The sequence below is a fragment of the Lathyrus oleraceus genome, chromosome 6 (assembly GCF_024323335.1).
Source record: "Lathyrus oleraceus cultivar Zhongwan6 chromosome 6, CAAS_Psat_ZW6_1.0, whole genome shotgun sequence".
NCBI classification, from domain to species: Eukaryota; Viridiplantae; Streptophyta; class Magnoliopsida; order Fabales; family Fabaceae; genus Lathyrus; species Lathyrus oleraceus.
Window position 1 is genome coordinate 224,565,711 of NC_066584.1, and position 7,433 is coordinate 224,573,143.

The following is a 7,433-nucleotide window of genomic DNA, read 5'->3' on the forward strand; positions in this document are numbered from 1 at the left end:
GGAAAAAGTACGAACAAAACCCAATAAGTAAGAAGTTTTCAAATAAAAACTAATAAAAGTCAGAGATCACAGGTAAGGGGGTTGGATACACAGAGGGAAGGTGTTAGCACCCAAAGTGTCCTAGGTACTCCTAGGGAGCCCTTTTTGTGTACATATGTATTTTGTATAAAGTGATGTTTACAAACAAATAGAATGGGGGGATGAGAAAAGAATTCATTAATTATATTTTTGTGTTTGACAAGACCTTCGGTCTTGTGCCTACATACCAACATAAAAATGAGGGATCAAAACCTCGTAGTTCGTGCTACAAATTTCAAAATGGGTGTATTGATTTTAACAAAATTTAAGTTTGAAAGGCACAAAGGCCTAAAAATGGTTTGAATGAGTTGGTTCTTTTTGGCTTTTTGAAAGTTTAAGTCAAGTATAGTTAAATTTATTTACAAATTTGATTTAAGAAAATAAGTTTGAAAATGCAATGGCATAAGGCCAAAGTTTCTATCTTTTTGTAAAAAGTGGTCAAAGTTTAGAACAAAAGTAGTTCACACAAAGAAGGTTTTGAAAATGGAGGGAGAGATTTTGAAATTAAAGAAATAGGGAGAAAATGAAGAGGCAATCATATGCACAAAATTTAAAAGTTTAGAGTTGAAAAGATCTGACCAAATGGGTAGCAATCCAATAGACAAGTATGTCAATAGCAACCCAGAATTCCCTTGGACTTTTAGAATCACACAACACAGAAATGAAGAATTATATTATCTTGAAGAGCAAGGAATCAAATAAAGATGGCCTCATCTGAGCTTATCCATTCCATGATCTTTCTTCAAAGTAGCCCATGTAGCAGATGAATTCCATAAGTCACAGGTTCAACATAACAACTTAACAATGATCAATGTTGCAGATGAACTGGAGAGATCTTGAATGATGTATCAGATGAATTTCAAATTGCAATCACTTGGTTCTTCACAAATTGGCATTGGCCAAGTCCATTAGCAAAGGAATGTTGCCTAAGTTCTAAGTCCAATTGGGCAAGATCAAACCAACAGTCCACTCAAGAGTCTTTTAGGGTTTTTGTTATTATTATATACATTAATGGTCAAAGACCACACAAACAAGTAAAATATATACAAACAAAATAATATCACATGTAGAAACTCTTGAAGAAAACTTGATCAATATAACATGTAGAGAACATTGGGACTTATATATGATGTTCATAACCATTCTTGAATCAATTCTTGGTTGTACACTTTGTTCATGAGGGTCTCAAACCCTAGATGTGATCTTGATGAATCAATGAGATCATGCCCTACCTACAAAAGAGTTAGGAAAATACAAAAGCATATTTTTGGTATTTTGGTTAGTGGAATGATAAAATACAAGTATGAGGGATCTTAGGGTAAGGACGATGCCAAGATATGATCCCAATGCTAATGCTTATGATGAAATTGCATGAGGGATCTTAGGGTCAAAATTGGGGTCTTACACCATCCCTCTTCATCTTAAATCCCATTTTATCCCATCCCTTTCATTGACCAATGAAGTATCAATATCCTAAGGCTAATTGGTTCATCAATAACTTCATGTTAGATGAACCAATACAAGTATGGATGAGATTGATTCCATCCTTTGATCATTTTCTTTTTGTGTGTGGTATGTTTTATAAGAACAAAGTTGGTTCTAGAATATATCTCTAAGATTTTGATGATAACAAAGGATGAAACACAAATGGCACTCTAATGAGATTTTTTCTTCGTGTGCAGGACTCTGATCAAACATCAGATAGAAAATTACATCAGATACAAATATTCGACAATTAAATGCTACTCAGAAAGAACGTGTCCAGAAGACTCTGATTCTAATCAACGCAGATACCAGCGCAACATAAAGAAGTAGAAACTCTGATTTAAGAATACTGAATCTAGACTCTGAATCCGAAGAAGTCTAGAGCCTTGAGAAACTCTGATGTGGTTAGACATGATTATCCTCTGAAGACAAACTCTGACCTATCAAGACTCTGACGTAGACTCACCAGTTCATAATGCGTAACCAAAAAGAGATCTGCATTTGGAAATAAATTATTTCGAGAAGGAAATAATGAGGCTCACAAAATTGTTTTAGAAAGAAACAAGGAGAGTAATGACATTAATCACTCTTAAATGACCAAGGTTCTGCCATCACTCCAACGGTCCTTCTCAACGACTATATAAAGGATGAAATACTTCACAAGAAGACACACCTGAGACACACAAAATACGAAAACTCTTAATCATTCTCTCTTATCTTTCACAAGCTGCTGCTCTTAAGTGAAAAGCTATTGTTCTTATAATTCTGTAATATTTGCTTTTGTTAGAAGCACATTGCATTACAATTTATATCTTTGCTTAAAATATTTCCTCAAATGACTTTGTGCAGTCTGATTACTTGAGAGGGCTAAACGATTATTCTCTTAGACGGTTGTTTGTGTAATCTTTCAAGATTAGTGGATTAAGTCCTTTTTGAAGGAGAAATCACCTTGGCCTGGTGGACTGGATTAGCTTTGAATTTCAAGTGAACCAGTATAAAATTCTGTGTCATTTTCCTTTTTATTCTGTGTGTGTCTGATTTCTGGAAAAAGAAATTATTTCCGAAACAATTCAAACCCCCCTTTCTTGTTTTTCTATACCTTCAATTGGTATCAGAGCTTCGACTCTGTTATTTATTTTCAAATCAAACACTTAACAGTGTAGAGAGATCCAGCGTGAGAAAAACACTACGGCCAACACCAATGAAAGAGATAGTTACGATGTTAAACCTCTAATCTTTGATGGAGAAAAAGTTTGATTATTGGAAAGATAGAATTGAAAGTTTCTTTCTAGGCTACGATGCTGATCTATGGGATATAGTCACAATCGGTTACACACCACCTGTGACTGACGCTGGCGTTGCTATTCCTAGAAGCAAAATGACAGATGATCAGAAGCGTGAATTCAAAAACCATCACAAAGCCAGAACGATACTACTCAATGCCATTTCCTACAATGAATATGAAAAGATCACCAACAGGGAAACAGCTAAAGAAATACTTGACTCCCTGAGGATGAATCACGAAGGAAATACTCAAGTCAAAGAGACAAAGGCTCTGGCTCTAATCCATAAATATGAAGCCTTCAAAATGGAGGACGATGAAGCTGTAGAGGTAACGTTCTCTAGATTTCAAACATTAATTGCAAGACTCAAAGTGCTAGACAAAGGCTACACAACTGCAGATCATGTCAAAAAGATTGTCAGAAGTCTACCAAAGAAATGGAGACCTATGGTCACAGTCTTAAAGTTATCTAAAGATATGAACAATATCAGCCTTGAGGAACTCGCCAGCTCACTCAAAAGCCACGAGATTGAACTGGAGGAAGATGAGCCTCAAAAGAAGATCAAGTCTGTATCACTAAAGTCCAGATCTGAAAGACGTAAACCAGAAAGAAACAAAGCCTTCCAAGCTGAAGAGGAAGGTAATGACGACTCTGAGAAGGAAGAGTCTGACGACGAAGAAGAGTTATCCCTTTTAACCAGAAGAGTAAAACAACTCTGGAGAAAAAGGAATAATAACTTCAAAAGACCAAGACCCAAGGGAGATCGCTCAGAATCAACTTCCAGAGGTAAGTCAAACAAAGATATAACATGCTATGAATGCAAGGAAACAGGTCATTACAGAAATGAATGTCCCAAGCTAAAGAAAGAGAGCTCCAGAAGAGAAGGTTTTAAGAAAAGCTCATTCATAACTAAAAAGGGACTGATGGCCACCTGGGATGACAGTGGATCTAATTCCTCAAAATCAGACTCTGAAGAACAGGAAAATGTTGCACTCATGGCTACCACCTCCAAAAATACATCAGATGGAGAATCTGACTCTGAAGAGGTATTTTCTAATCTTTCTCGCTCTGACCTTGAATCATGCCTTTATGAAACTCTAAACTCATATCAGAAACTTAAACAAAAATTTAAAGCTAGAAAAGAGGTTCTTGAAGAAACCATCGAAGAATGTGGTAAACTTGAGATGACAGTTTCAGAACTAAAAGATGAAAACCGAACTTTGATATTAGAAAGAGACTCCATAAAGAAACAATGCTCAAAACTTGAAGAAGCTTTATCTCAAGCTCCACAAACTTCAAACACAGTAATATATGAATATGAAAAATCTTTTCAAAAGTTTCTGAAAAATGGGATAGAGAGAAGCAGAATGGCATCCATGATTTATGGAGTCAGTCAGAATAATAAAAGAGGAATAGGGTATGTCCCCAGTGAAGATAAATCTTCCACAATTGACAAACCTAAATCTCCTTTTTCTTATCACTACACACATACACAAGCACAACATTTTGATAATGCTAGAAAACCCAAGGTTCTAAGAAACTCTGGGAAAACTAATCATAAAGGACCCAAAAGATTTTGGGTACCAAAAAATAAGATTGTTTATGTTGCAGATATCTTATGCCGCAGAGTTAAGACACCAGTCATGGTACCTAGACTCTGGATGCTCGCAACACATGACGGGAAGAAAGTATATGTTCCAAAACCTGGAACTTAAAGATACGGGCTTTTTAGGGTTTGGAGGAAATCAGAAGGGAAGAATCAGAGGCTCTAGAACTATTGGTAATGGAACTCTTCCCTTTATATCTGATGTCCTCTATGTAGAAGGATTAATGCATAACCTGTTATCAATACGTCAATTAAGTGATAACGGCTATGATGTAATTTTCAATCAAAAAACATGTAAAGCAATTAATCAGAATAATGGAACAATCCTATTCACTGGAATGAGGAAAAACAATATTTACAAAATAAATCTTTCAGAGTTAAAAGAACAAAATGTAAAATGTCTGATGTCTGTTCACGAAGAGCAATGGGTATGGCATAGACGCTTGGGCCACATTGCATGAGAAAACTCTCTCAACTAAATAAACTCGAGTTAGTCAGAGGTCTACCCAAGCTGAAGTATTCTTCAGATGCTCTATATGAGGCATGTCAGAAAGGGAAATTTTTTAAAACATCTTTTAAAAAGACAAATATCGTCTCCACCTCTAAGCCTCTGGACGTTATCACCACAGCAATGCGCAATGATCAACAAAAATTATTGTCATACAGTGAACTGACTTTGTGTGTTTTTGCTTTGGAAAGCAAATGTCGCGGTTAGCAAGAGTCGCCACCGACTTTTCTTTTATCCAATAAGGAAAGGTGGAAAAGAACAGGAAAGACCTTAATTAGATTTTGGGTTTGGGAGGTACATTATACAAAGGGAAGGTGTTAGCACCCTTTATATCCATGGTTATCCATGGGCTCTTAATTGCTTGATCACTTATGTTTTTCTTTTGTGTGAAAAAGAGTGTTTGAGAAGTGTTTAGGAAATGTTTTGAAAAGGAGAATTTAACTTTGTAATGATTCTTGTATGAATGTATACAAAGTGGTTATCTCGTTTAGTTTTGAAAGGTGTGAGGTGTGAGAAGTATTTTAAGTTGTGAGTAAGCAATTAAGAGTTATACCTACCCAAGGTCTTTAGGGGCGTTTCCTATCCTTATGAGGGTAAAATTGTCCTTACTATTGAGAAGTAAGTAGTTTTGTCCTTTGGATGTAAAAGGGTCATCGTTGGGTCATTGAAAGCAACGGTTGGAAGGATACCTTAGCATTCGAAGGGACTATCATCATTTAACCGTAGGCTACACCGAAGGGTCATCGAGGGGCAAAATCATATATTTGAAGGCAACATCCGAGGGACTATGATTTATTTTATGATGATTTAATCGAAGGGTCTTGGCTAAGGATATCCCCACATTCGCGGGACATGACCATAATACCGTAATATCGTAGGGTAACAAAGAGAGGTCCAAGATCGCATATTTAAAGGCAAAGTTTTACAATTAATTAGATAGCCGTAATCGATTAAGTAATTAGGTCCACATTAAAATCGATGAAATCAATACATTAAAATCAGCTAGATAATTTAGGATGTATCTCCACATTAAAATTAAGTAATTCAGAATCCATCTCCATAAGGGTATCCCACAAATAAAGTGGAATACTTAGCCGGCCGTTTCTTCGGGAATGTGTAAGCCTTTACACAATTCAGCACACGGGTTAGAACATCGAGATAAAGTACAATTGAAAATTGTACCACAAAATAAACACAACAGTCATAAAGTCAGGCCAAATAATGTAGAATTATAATAAATCTTGATTAGATAAACATAAGGCAAAACAGAAAAGAAACAAAACAGCCACTGTTCTGTTCGCTCCTGCTTCGCCTAGCGAAGGCTTAGCGAGTGCTCGCTACAGGCTCGCTTAGCGATGTGCTAGCGAGCTGCTACGGGTTTTGAGTTTGATAGCAGCATGATCTCCGGCACCCTGAACTTTATGGCATTTAATTACAGGAATAGCATGGACAAACATTCAGGATATTCAGGCATACTTAAATTCACATGTGAAATCAAATTACATATCTGAAAATTTAATCATGATGCCTTATGTATGTAGAGATTACCGATTAAAAGCATAAAACAGTAGTGATGCGCAAACCTGTTTGCAATGGAATTGCAGCTTTGGATTGGCAAATCGGGTCGAATTGGACGGAGGCAACCTTGGTGCGGATGAGCGGCCTTCAGGGTTTCCTTACTCGGAATTCTCTGAGTTGGTCTCCAAGGTTTCTATGCCAGGGTTTCTGTGCGTCTTCGTCTGTCTTCGTCCTCCCATTTTTGTGACTGAAGTGTCAGTATTTATAGTGATTGTGGTGACCTAATGGGCTCAGAATGAAGCCCAAAAATTCTGATATTCGCAAGCTTCGCTAGGCGAGCGTGTAGCGAAGGGTTCGCTAGGCGAAGGAGTTGCTCGCCTAGCGAGCAAGCTAGTTTGGGCCTTTTTCTGGATTGGGTCTGTTGTGAGCTGGCCTTTTGTTCCTTTAAGGTCAGTGCCTTGCAGAATAAGTTGGAGTGCTTCGAGAAGTGTTTTGAAAGATTAATGGGCAAATTTTGGGGTATGACAGCTGCCCCTGTTCAATATTCTTGAACCGAGAGAGTTAGGATGGCAAGTATGCCGTTCGTGGTCTGGAGGTGGAAGATTATTGAACACTAGAATGCCCCAAAATTTGCACTTGTCAATTAGTCTAGATGGAGATGGGCTTAAAGATGCCATCCAGGAAGTTTGATGGTGAGGGCTTCAGATTGTGTCGTATGTTAGACGATATCTGAAGACATGGGTGTCATATCGGGTCGTACGTTAGACCGTATAGTGAGTCATCCATTAGGCTGTCGACTTTGCCGGGGAGTCAGAGTGTGTTATACGTTGCTGGGGATAAGGGATCAGAATGGATCATACGCTAGACCGTATCTGAATAGCAGAGTGAGTTGTTCCTTAGGCGGGTGACTTCACTGGGGATGAAAGATCGGAATGGATCATACACTAGATCGTAT